The sequence below is a fragment of the Pseudophryne corroboree genome, chromosome 10 (genome assembly GCF_028390025.1).
Source record: "Pseudophryne corroboree isolate aPseCor3 chromosome 10, aPseCor3.hap2, whole genome shotgun sequence".
NCBI classification, from domain to species: Eukaryota; Metazoa; Chordata; class Amphibia; order Anura; family Myobatrachidae; genus Pseudophryne; species Pseudophryne corroboree.
The window spans coordinates 145,174,098-145,187,490 of record NC_086453.1 but is presented as its reverse complement, the minus strand read 5'-3'; positions in this window follow the sequence as shown (position 1 = coordinate 145,187,490).

The window sequence follows — 13,393 nt, the reverse complement described above, 5'->3', positions numbered from 1 at the left end:
ATAAAAAAATAAATGGATAGAGAGACCATATAGTGTAATACGTTTTGATGAATCATAGAGCACCCTCCATTTACAATATTGCCCCACAACTGATCAGTGTAATACCACACCCCTATTACCAAGAGGGCTCTATATGACGACCAACTAGAGAATTTGACATCACCTCAATATATAGAAACCAAGGAGATTGGACATACTTTGCCTGAAGAACTCCCCCGATAGAGACATCCCGCCAGAGGATTTGAAAAGAAACACACCAACATTTGACCTACCCCATTAACGACACTGAACTTTCACTCACCACTGTGAGAATACTCCCATATAGGTTTATGTTGGTTGAATTGAATGGACAGCGCGTTTAGGTAGTTAAATCTTTCTTTTTGTAAGTTCTTAGAACTAGCCCTGGTTATTTGCCTAAGGTGGTGTTATCTTTTCACCTTAACCAAGAGAGTGGTTCCGGCCTTCATCTCTTTTGGTTTGTCCTCCAAAGAGCGGTCTCCGTATATACGTGGAGAGGACTGCCTCTATCAGGAGGTCAGATTCCCTTTCTGTACTTTTTGATTTTCACAAATGTACCCGGCCTGCGACTAAGCAAATCTTGGCCAGATGGATTAGAATAGTGATTGCACAAGTGTATGCACAGGCTGGAACTCCAGCTGCTGCTGCTATTAAAACCCATTCTACTCAGTCTGTTGGACCCTGCTGGGCGGCCTGCCGTGGCGCGTCCGCAGAACATTTGTGCAAGGCGGTTAAGTGGTCCTCAGTGAACACGTTCATTAGTGCTCTGGCTGGGTCCACAGGTTATCCACAGGATAACAATGGGATATGATGGAGCGATAGTGGATTGGTACCAAACTATCACAAACTTTCAGTCCTCCCAGTATGCCACGGGCCCGTCCATATATCCCCGCCCACTGGCTCAGGTAAATCAGTTTTTTTATTTGGTGAGGTAGGAGCCGGACCATGGTCATATGGCTGCTGTTTTTGTAGCCCTAGGCTTTCTTATTTTATTTTTATAGTCTTACTATGTTTTTGAGTGATCTTTCCTAACAGCGTCTTATATGCATATTGGAAAGAGTCGCTCCAACAACTCTCCGCCGGATCGCAACAACGCTTACCCACGGTACAGTGCTGTCTCGGCGGGCGTCTGTGTCGTATATACTAGCAGGTCCAGCAGACGTTACCATGCTGTGGCTGGAGCACGGGGAGAAGGTTAGGCATCGGTTCCACTTAGAAGAGGAATACGGACACAGCCACTGCGTCTGTGTTCACTAAAAAAGCTACCGGGAGGAGACCTGGTCGCAGTACAGGCGTCTATGTGACCGGAGCGTCTGTGTGCACATTGCGTCTGTGTTCACTAATAGTTCCCGGAGCGACAGTGTACACTAGTAGCGTCTGGATCCACTCAGCGTTCGCTAACGTATTGATCGCTCTTGGAAGTGAGGTGTGTCTCCCTGTATCCAACTCTACTGAGTGCAGGTTATACAGCACTAAATTTCTATCTACTTTTTGTTAGTATGAATAGTTTAGTGCCCATTGCATATGAGTCTGTGTACATTACTGTGGTTTTCTTCGCATTTGCGTCTGAATACGTTAAGATCTGTATAGAACAGAATTCAGTAATATGTACTTCTACATACTTTGAAATGTGTTTGTAGTTGATAATATGCTCATATGACTAATATATAACGTGACTGACTGCTAGTGTGATTGTTGACTTTATATATGTTTATCAGTGGTTTCTTCTGAGCCTCAATGCTGGTGCATGGGTAGGGTCAGATTGATATCACTTTGAAAAAGTGATTAGTCACAAATTGTGTAGTACACTGGAAGTGCTGATTATTTTTCATGTCTAAGAGCGGCAAAAGTGACGAGGTTACACTGACAGAAGCACCAACACTCATATCATCATGTTTGTCCTGCAAAACGGTATTATCTTCTCAGGATCTGGTACAGGATGGTTTATGTGCAAATTATTTTGCTTTTCAGCAGATTACAAGGCAGATCCCTGTTCAATGTCAAGTAGATCCACCTTGGGCAAGGATTGCCCAGACCTTGTCGAATATAGCTGAACGGGTAATTCCTACAGCTTCAATACCAGGAGTAGGGTACACTATTAACCCACACATGCAGCTCCCTTCCTACGGTATATCCTCAACAGCTTCTCCAATGAAAAAAGCTGATAAACCGAGTGTAAATAAATCATCATATTCACAGGCTACACAGGATGATACATCAGATGATGATAGCTCTATATACTCTGCTTCAGCATACGAAGAACAGGTAGAAGGTATCAGCTCAGTGGATGTAGCTGAATTAATTACAGCAATGAAGGCTATTCTGTCCTTAGAAGATTCAGCAGAGCCGGTGTTAAAAACTAAGGCACCTGTGTTTTAAACGTCCCAAAACAGTTAGGATCGCGTTTTCAGGATCAGATCAGCTGACAGAAATCATGGAAGAAGCTTGGGCTACACCCAATAAAAAAATACATAATTCCCAGAAAATGGGATTGCAATTATCCTTTTCCAACTGGGGACTGTTTAAAAAGGGAAGTGCCGGGGGGCGTGGCTTGGCTGGAGAAGAGGGCAGACGTTCCTTTGCTGCTCTCCTCTCTCCAGCGTTCTTTATTGGAATAATCCGGGGTGCTCACCCCCTGGATTACCTTTCCGGGGGCTCCCTGTCCCTCCCTGTGGGTCCCCTCGGCCCTGTGGTGTCGGCTGCGGAGCCGGGGAGCGGTTTTAACTCCTGCAGGTTGCGGCCTTCACATGCAGGTGGAAGCCGGGGACTCGCGCACTCCCGGCGCCCGCGTCTTGAGCTCCACGGCGGAAGCGCGGCACTGGGGAGCGGCGCAGACCCCGCATTCTAGCACCGGAGCACTTGGGAGCTTCCCCCGGCCCTCCGGAGCGGACACCCCCCGGGGCAGAGGATCGGAGGGACGCCGGGCAGCGGTGGACGGAGGCGGAACAGACGGCCAGTGAGACGCGATGGCCATCTTTAATCCATCAGGTAGTGCTGGAACTGAGGTAGCAGGGTGATTTTGCGGCTGTGGGGGTCTCTGGACTGGGGCTTCTTCAGGTTGGTGGCCCTCTGGCATTGTTCCCTCCCTGCTCTTGACCTGGAGCGCCTGTGGCAGGATCTGTGCATTTGTTTTCTTGAGTTGGGAGACGGCCTTACACTTGGCACTATTCTTTTCTACTGCACCTGCCCCATCTAGTGGCCTCTGGATGTAATAGCCCACATTTCCCTCTCAGTGTGCGGGATATATAATACATATTGCTCTGCAGACTTCATCAGACCGCAGATTTCCCGGCTCCCGCCGAGACGATCGGCCGCGATGTCCACATGGATGAATAATATTATGTTCTGATCGCTCTGAGAAGGCTCCGCCTGTGCCCGAATGCTCTTATGACATGATATGACAGCTCGACAATTCTGTGGATCCTTCCAAGATTGACGCTCTAGACGCCTCTTGCCTCCGGTTCCTCTACCTTTGTCACTCAGCGTTGCTATGCCTCCCAAGAAATATAAGGCTGCTAAAACTGTTTCCCAGGTGGCGTTCTTTAAACCTTCTTCCCAGGCCGCTAAAGCAAAGGACGCACGGGGTGGCACCTCTAAACCTGCTGCTCTTGTGTCCTCACCGCTTCGAGATGCGCCCGCCCCGGTCACTGCACACACCAGCGTCATTGCAGATAGCGAATCGCTTACGGTGGGTGCTATGAAGCAGCTCTTAACGCAATTTAAGGATGAAGTCGCGGCAGAATTTAGAGCAACTGTGAAGGAATGCCAGCGATCAATTGACGAGATCGGAGGCCACACCGACCACCTCGAAACGAAAATGGGTGAAGTGGTGTCGTCTCACAACGACCTAATCTCCTCACACGAACTGCTCCAAACTGAGGTCACGGCGCTTAGAGACAAACTCTCAGATTTGGAAGACAGATCGAGGCGTAACAACTTAAAGCTATGAGGTGTTCCGGAAAATGTCGCTAATAGCGCTTTAAACGATTTTGCAGTTGACCTCTTCAGCAAACTCCTTCCTTCTAACCGGCCCGCGGACTTCTTAATTGTTCTCATCCAGAGGCTTCCAAAGGCCAGGAATGCCCCCGATGGTGTCCCCCGGGATGTCCTTATGAGGTTACACTATTACCTTGTGAAGGAGGCAATCTTGAAAGCTGCCAGACCCTCGGATGCTGCGTCAGAGGCTTTGGCTCACTTCAAATTTTCGGAGACTTGTCCCCAGCTACTTTGGCGAAACGGCACTCTCTTTACCCCATCACATCAGTGCTACGGAAAGAGAACATTCTATACAGATGGGGATTTCCTACGAAGTTGCTCATCTCTCGAGAAGGGTCCACAGTTGTTATAACGAACGTTGAGGAGGGTAAAAAGATCCTAGCATCATGGAACTCTGCAAGTTCTCCTACACACACCTCTCCCGAACGGGGACTTCAGCGGGACTGGGCCTCATCGGCTGCAGAATTTTGAGTATTGTTTGATATGTTACACTTGCCTTGTTTTCATGTTTCTTAATTAGTTTGTCATGTCGTATATTCCTACGTTGCATCAACTCCTTGGCGTTTATCTGAGGAGGTTGCTTATGTTTCTAAAATGTTTTTCAGTGTGGCCTCCTCACCGGTTTTTCATTGGTTACTGTCTGTCTCTGCTGCCCCGACTGCCAAACACACTTCCTTGTTGGCAGGGAATTCTACTCAAGTTTCATTTACCCCCGGTGGCAGTCGGGGGCCCAGAGATGGGGTGTCGAGAGCCTACATTTAGTTTAACTTAGGTTCGGGTGCGGGCGGATTGCCACTACCCCCCACTGTTTAACTTGGAGTCGCCATGGTTAGGCGTCCAAATGTACCCCCGAGTGGGGTTAATGTTGTTTTTTTTTCTGTTTTTTTCTTTCTGTATTCCTCTTCTCTTTTGCCTTTTCTTTCCTCTTTCCTCTCTTTTTTGTCCGGGTATGTTACACAAATTTTTTACTTGCCAGTTGGTTGTGGTTAGAAACGCATTCCCCAACAGTTTTACGTTATGGTTAACATTGTCTCTATAAATGCAAAAGGGCTTAATTCCCCACACAAGAGGAGATTAGTGCTAAATTATTTTCATAAACTTAAAGCTCAAATTATAGCAGTCCAAGAGACTCATTTTATTAAATCTGCCCCTCCACAGTTTATTAATGGGAGATACCCCCATTGCTATTTGGCTAATGGGCCGGTTAAGAAGGCGGGAGTGGCAATCTTGATGTCTCAGCACTGCGCATTCTCCCTCGCTTCGCAATATTGCGACCCTGAGGGGAGAATCCTTATTCTAGTAGGTACTCTTGAAAACAAAGAGGTGACATTAGTTTCCTGCTATGCCCCTAACACCAAGCAACTAGCATTTTGAAGGAAACTCTGCGCTAAGGTGCAACAATTGGCTAAGGGTGCTTTACTTTTAATGGGGGATTTTAATATGACTATAGACCCTCTCCTCGATAATTGGGGCAAGCGACCCTCACTCTCCAGTCAGCTCCATAGGAATGCAAAGGGCTTTAGCCAGCTACTGGCGGAATATGATCTTTTAGACCTCTGGCGCGTTAAGCATCCAATGGATAGAGATTACACATTTTATTCCTCGGTGCACGCATCCTACTCTAGAATAGATTTAGCATTGGCGGATAAGTGGACCCTACAGTCCATCCGTAAAATCATCTTTCCAATGTCCTGGTCGGATCACTCCCCACTATTCATCGAATGGGATATAAATAATAGAAAGGTTACCCCGGCCCCCTGGCATTTGGGTAAACTCAGTCTTCTTCGGCCGGAGACCACGCAGGCGATCCAATCCACCTTAGATTATTATCTTTCTGAGAACTCTCCCCAGGAGACGTCTATCTTCACATTCTGGTGTGCCCTCAAAGCAGTGACACGAGGGACGGCAATTCAAACAGCGGCTAAACTTAAACGGGCATATCGTAAAAAATTTGAACAAGCTGAGCTTACAGTCGCCTCCCTGGAGAGTTCTCACAAGGCACATCCGCACGATAAAGCCCTTCTTAAGTCTTTGAAAGAAGCAAGGTAGGCGGTGAATGTCTTCTATCTAGCGGAGGTGCAACGCAACCTACATAGACTGAATCAAAAATTTTATGTTTATGGTAATAGGGCTGGAAGACTGCTGGCGAGGAAGCTGAGGGGTAGGAAGGCTAAAGGAAAAATTCACATTGTCCATTCGGATAGGGGTAACAGAGTCTATGATCCAGACGGAATTGCAGATGTCTTTGCATCCTATTACTCCAAACTATACAACCTGAAGGGGGACTCTTCTACCTTTCAACCTACAGGCGTAGATGTTCAGAATTTCCTGAGCAACTTTCCTCTCCCCTCGCTGTCGCCGGAGTCTTGTAGCTCTCTAAGTGCGCCTTGGACTTTAGCTGAAGTCGAAAAGGGTATTGACTCCCTCCCAGCAGATAAGGCCCCGGGTCCCGACGGTTATCCTGCCGGTTTCTATAAATCCTTTAGTGAGAGTTTGGCCCCAGTGCTCTTGTCGGTGTTCAATGAAGCCTCAGAGGCAGGCCACTTCCCTAAAGAGATGCTGGAAGCTCAAATCATTACCATCCCCAAACCGGGAAAAACCCCCACCTCCGTCCAAAATTTTAGACCGATCGTGTTACTAAATACGGATTTAAAAATGTATGCCAAATTAATAGCCAACCGTATCAGCCCTCTGCTCCCCTCTCTTATCAACCCCGATCAAGTGTGTTTCGTACTGAACAGACAGGCCCCGGATAATACCCACAGGGTGATTAATGTGATTGAGCACGTAGCAGGTAGAAGAGAACCCCTCCTAGTCTTGTCTCTCGACGCCGAAAAGGCTTTTGATAGATTGAATTGGGATTTTATGAGATTAACTCTGGACAAATTTGGCTTCTCTGGAAGGATCTTGGACTCTATCTTGGCTCTTAATTCCTCCCCGAGTGCACGGGTCTTTGTAAACGGATGCTTTTCCTCACCCTTTAATATCTCTAATGGCACGCGTCAAGGATGCCCGCTATCCCCTCTTATTTTTGCGCTGGCAATAGAACCCTTGGCTGCTTGCATTAGATCTCGGGATGCGATTAGTGGTCCTGTTATAGGGGGCATTTCTCACAAAATTAGTTTGTTTGCGGACGATATTCTGCTATGTCTAATTGACCCCGAAGCTTCCTTGCCAGTTTTGCACGAGGTCCTTCAAAGCTATTCAGATGTTTCTTTTTATAAGTTAAACACAAATAAAACTGAAGCCCTCCCACTCCATATACCTCCGACTGTGGTCTCTAGGTTGAAGGATAGGTATAAATATGCCTGGAAGTCCTGCTCCCTGAGATACCTGGGGATAAACTTAACCAGAGAAGACAACTTGATTGAGTGTAACTATGCCCCGTTATTAAAAGCGTTTGTTGAGCTGACTGGGGAGTGTATGCTGCAGGAGGTGTCTTGGTTAGGTAGGATTGCTGCTGCTAAGATGGTTTTATTGCCGAAATGAATGTACCTGTTTCGCACCATACCAAGGCCCCTTCCCAGACTCCTCTATAATAAATTTAACCAGGTCTTGACCAGATATGTGTGGGGAGGATCTAGACCGAAAATTGCTTTCCCAGATATAGAAAAGTACCATGCATGCCGCATGTCTGATAAGTCAGTCTAGGAACTGGTTTGACACCACGAGTCTGAAGCCTTGGGTTATTCTGGAAGCCTCCTGCTTGGACGCTGTTTCTCTCCCTGATATGTTTTGGTTGCCACCGCCCGCTGCTAGGAGTAGGGCCGAATCCTGCAAGTCTATTAAAACGACCATAGATTCCTGGCATAAATTAGTACTCTCTTCAGAAGAGCTTAATTTACCCGCCCCCTGCCTGTCGTTAACTGCTCTTATGTCATTGATCCCCAATGTTTCCCTAGTGGAGTGGACTCGGAAGGGGCTCACTACCGTGGGCGATTTATATGAAGGGGACATCTTGATGTCCTTCTCTCAATTACAAGAGAGATTTGGGATTCGGGCTCAGGATTTCTTTAAATACCTGCAGGTGAGAAGTTGGCTGCACTCGTGTACTCCCTCACATCTCCACAAACTGTCTCTTCCGACTTACATTGTGAGCCGACTGGAGACACCCTCGCATAAATATGGGATTACGTGGTGGTATCAATTTCAACTGACAAAGGGCCCCCAGATAAAATTGAAAACTCAGACTTTATGGGAAAGAGATTTGAATAGGTCCTTTACGGAGGCAGAGTGGGATGGTATATTTGAGTCTTGTTTTAAAGTATCTAAATGCGTTAACCACTCAGAAATGTTTTACAAGCTTATACAGAGGGCCTACTTCACCCCTGCCAAGCAGCACAGAATCTGGCCTTCCCAATCTAAATTATGTTGGAGGAAATGTGGCTCCACGGGGGATATCTTTCATGTCTTCTGGGCATGTCCTCGTATACAACTTCTTTGGAGAGCAGTTTTAAATATGGCCGGCATGGTGTTAGGGCTCAGCATCCCCATGGACCCAGCTCTGGCACTATTTCACTTGTATGTAGATCACCTCTCCGCAGGTGACCGTTATGTCTTGGGGCACATTTTGATAGCCGCTAAAGCGGCTATAGCACAGTTATGGAAATCTGAGTGTTCCCACCTTGGAGCTCATCCAAAATAAGATCCACAAACATTTCATATTTGAAACCGCGGAGGCTAAATACTCCTCTTCGGCTAACTCTATCCACATGAAATGGTTGGGTTGGTCTAATTATAGAAGTAGAGAAGGTAGGCTAACAGTATATAGCTCTCCAATTGACACGTCCGTTCTCGACCTCTCCTAGAATTATCTCTACGTGAATGCCGTGCTACTAGATATGTCCTCTTCATCTCTCCTTTTGGTGCTTTCTCCTTTTCTTGTGTCTGTACGTTCAATGTAACCAATTGTATACCCCTTAGACTGTGCGTTGTTTAAGTTTGCTTATAGTAACCATTCCGGACTTCCCCTGTGTTTTCCTATTTCTTTATTCTGTTCCCCATTTTTATGTATAAACTCTTCAATAAAAAACTTATTTAAAAAAAAAAAAAAAAAAAGGGAAGTGCCTCCTAAAGTAGTCATTTGATTAGTGCGAAAATCTATATTGCCTCTGCCGTCAACGTTATTAGATGATGTCACAGACAGGAGAGTGGATGGGTTTGTGAAAACCATATTTTCTCTGTTAGGGGCAGTCATAAGGCCAGCTATGGCTTCAGCTTGGATGGCAAAAGCAGTAGCAGAATGGGCTGAGGTACTGGAAGATGGGCTTTCAGCACCTTCTAGGGAGCAAGAATCCCATATAGCTCACATGAAACAGGCTGCAATATTCTTGGAAGAAGCGGCAATAGATACATATTGCTTCTAAAGCATCAGCCTTAACAGTAGCTGCTCGCAGAGCAGTTTGGTTACGTACATGGAAAGCTGATTCAGAATCAAAAAAGGTTCTGGAATCTTTGCCTTTTGCTGGGAATAGTCTGTTTGGTAAGGAATTGACAGATATTCTGGAATCAGAAGCAGAATCTAAGAAGGTCAGGTTTCTTGCCACATATAACCCCAGGCCTAAGGGTCCGGTTTTTCGGCCATTTCGGTCACAAGGAAAAGCAAAAGGAAAAAGTGATAATAAGCAGCCCCAATACAATAAGTTTGGTAAGGCAAAGAAGCACTGAGCCACCAGAGCCAGCTTCCAAACCAGAAGATAAGCCATCAGCCTGATGGTGCGGGCCTCCGCCTGGGAGACCCCAGGGTAGGGGGCTGACTTCTTCATTTTGCACGGATATGGTAGCAGTCTACAACAGATGCCTGGGTGCAAGAAGCTGTATCTCTGGGTTATGGTTTCCCTTTCAAGAAGCAGCCTCCTCAAAGGTTCTTCTGCACCAGCCCATCTTGGGTAGAGGTGAAGGCCAGAGCCCTGCAAGAAGCCGTTCAGAAATTGCTTCAGTCAGGAGTAATTATTCCAGTAACCCCTGCACATCGGGGACAGGGTTTTTACTCCCAACCTGTTTTTGGTTCAGAAGCCAAATGGGTCGTTTCGGCCCATTCTCAATCTCAAAATGCTAAACAAATACATTTGGGTACCACGGTTCCACATGGAGACGTTACGCTCCATAGTTTTGCCCGTGGAACCAGGGGATTATATGGTATTCCTGGATATACAGGATGCCTACCTACATGTTCCTATAGCACTGTCTCATCAGTGTTATCTCAGGTTCGCCATCCTCCAGCAACATTTTCAGTTCCAGGCTTTACCCTTTTCGTTTAGCCATGGCCCCCAGAGTATTTACCAAGATTATGGTGGCTATGGCAGTTTATCTCCGCAAGCAGGGGATAAGAATTTTTCCATACCTCGATGACCTTTTAATCCTGGGACAATCCCAGGAATTGCTCTTGGGCCATCTCCAACAGACAATAACTTGTCTACAGGAGCATGGATGGCTCATAAATTGGGCAAAGTCATCTCTGATTCTGTCACAACAGATGATTCACTTGGGGCCTGTATTGGATTCTAGTCGGCAGAAAATATTTTTACCTCGGAACAAGATATCCAAGGTGCAGTTAAGGATTCAGGAGTTGTTACACAGTGAAACAATATAAATTAATGCAGCAATGCGAATGATGGGTTTGATGGTGTCAACATTCGACATGGTGGAGTATGCACAATACAACTCAAGACCTCTGCAGCATCTGATTCTGGCCAGATGAAATGGAGTCCATCAGACAATAAAGAAACAGACCATAGTACTTTTAGAAAAGGTAACAAAAGTCATTAGTCTGGTGGCTGCAGACATCCCATCTAGACAAAGGGAGACCCTTTTGGATATCAGATTGGGAGATCCTGAAAACAGATGCCAGTCTTCAGGGCTGGGGAGCAGTGTCCCTAAAATTATGGTTCCAGGGACAATGGACCAAAGAAAGTTGCCTGCCAATAAACCTGTTGGAACTTCGGGCCATATACATGGAACTGATTCAGGCAAAGGACACTGTGCAAGGAAAACCAGTCCAGATCCGCGCGGACAATGCAACGGCAGTAGCGTACCTCAACCATCAGGGAGGAACTCGCAGCCAGAAAGCAATGAAGGAGGTAAGTCACATACTAAAGTGGGCAGAATTCCATCTTCCAGCCTTGCCGCAGTGTTCGTTCCAGGAGTCCTAAACTGGGAAGCGGACTTTCTCAATCGACACCATTCAAGCAAACGAATGGGCTCTACACCCGGAAGTATTTCAGACTCTGGTAGACAAGTGGGGTTTTCCAGAGATAGATCTCATAGCGTCCCATCTGAACAACAAAGTGCCAGTATACGGGTCAAGAACAAAGGATACCGGAGCGATCTTTGTGGACGCCTGGTCGGTGAAATGGGACTTTCATCTGGCATATCTGTTTCCTCCGATCATCCTGCTACCCAGGGTGGTGAGGAAAATAAAACAAGCAAAGGGTGCCGTGATTCTAATAGCTCCAGCTTGGCCCAGAAGGCATTGGTACATAGATCTGCAGAGGATGTCGATGGATGCTCCAATTCTGCTCCCTCAACGTCCAGATCTACTGATGCAGGGTCCTTGTTATCACAGGCATCTGGATCGACGGTCATTGACGGCGTGGTTCATGAAACCTCTATCCTTAAGTCAAGAGGATTCTCACAACAGGTAATTCAAACAATGCTCAGAGGAAGGAAACCCTCCTCAGCTCACATTTATCACCGAATATGGTGCAGTGAAAGAAATTTAGACCCAAAATCTTTCCAAGTTTCCAAGGTCTTAGATTTCCTTCAAGCAGGAATGGATAAGGGTTTGAAGGTGGCTTCCTTGAGAGTTCAAGTATCAGCATTAACTGTATGGTTCCAAAAGAAAATGGCCAATTTAAAGGATGTGCATACTTTTTTCCAGGGAATGCTGCGCATTCAACCGCCTTTTGTTCCTCCTACAGTGCCTTGGGACTTAAGTCTAGTTCTCAAAGCCCTTCAAGTTGCTCCATTTGAACCACTTAATAAAGTGGATCTTAAATGGTTGATAGCTAAAGTTCTCTTTCTACCAACTATGGCATCAGCTAGAAGAGTGTCAGATTTAGGAGCGCTGTCATGTAAATCTCCTTTTCAGATTTTTTTTTATCCAAATAAAGCAGTTCTCAGAACAAGGTCTGGGTATCTTCCTAAGGTGGTATCTCCACCTTAATGAAGAAATTGTAGTCCCGGCTTTTCAGATATTGGGACTTTCTGCGGGAGAAGCATCGCTGGACGTAGTCCGGGCATTAAGGATCTACGTGGATCATACCAGTGCCATCAGAAAGACCGATTCTCTCTTCATTCTCAACGGATTTCACAAGTGAGGATAGCCTGCTACTAAACAGACGCTAGCAAGATGGCTTCGAATGACAATTGCAGAAGCATATTCTTGAGCTGATCTCCCTGTTCCAGCTAATGTCTCTGCTCACTCTACACGTAAGGTAGGTCCTTCATGGTTAGCACAACATGGTTCTTCAGCAGAACAGTTATGTAAGGCAGCTACATGGTCTTCCATTAACACTTTCATTAGACATTATGCCTTGGATACTTTTGCCTCTCATGACGCTGAATTCGGGAGTAAGGTTCTCCTGTCCAACCAGGAGCGTCCCCACCACTAAAAATTGCTTTGGGAAATCCCATTGTTATCCTGTGGACCTAGCCAGAGATATATAAGTTAGGAGAAATACCGTTATCAACAGTAAGTTCTTATCATATGTCCACAGGTTCCACAGGGATCCCACCCTGACGCACCTGATTTGAGAATCTTTCTACTCACTAAACCTCTTCCTTCTTGTAAGGAAGGGTGTGCATGTGTGTTCTTCTCACTGAAAAGGGCTCTAACATGATGCTTCTGCCTAAATCCTTTGGAATCCAACTGATTTGCCTTAGCCAGTGGGCGGGGATATATGGACGGGCCCGTTGCATCCTGGGAGGACTGAAAGCTTGTGATCGTTTGGTGCCAATCCGCTATCGCTCCATCAAATACCATTGTTATCCTGTGGAACCTGTGGACATAGGAGAAATTCTTACCATAACGTATATGTTCTATGCCTTTGATACTTCCACCTCCCAGGATGCTTCCTTTGGACGCCGGATTCTCATACCCGCTAAGGCGCGTCCCCTCCCTTGAGGAATTACTTTAGGACATCCCTGATGTATTCCCGGTGGAACACAGTGTACCCCGCTGCAGAAAAGGAGATTTATGGTAGACTTACCATTGTTAAATCTGTTTCTGCGAGGTACACTGGGTTCCCCAAGGCGCCCGCCCTGATGCACCTAGTTTCTATGGGTTTGTATGGCATAACCGCTGGTCCCTTCTCCTGTCGTGAGAATGTGGTTACATGTGACTAACATCTGCCTTCTCTTTTACCTACTCCTGCATTGG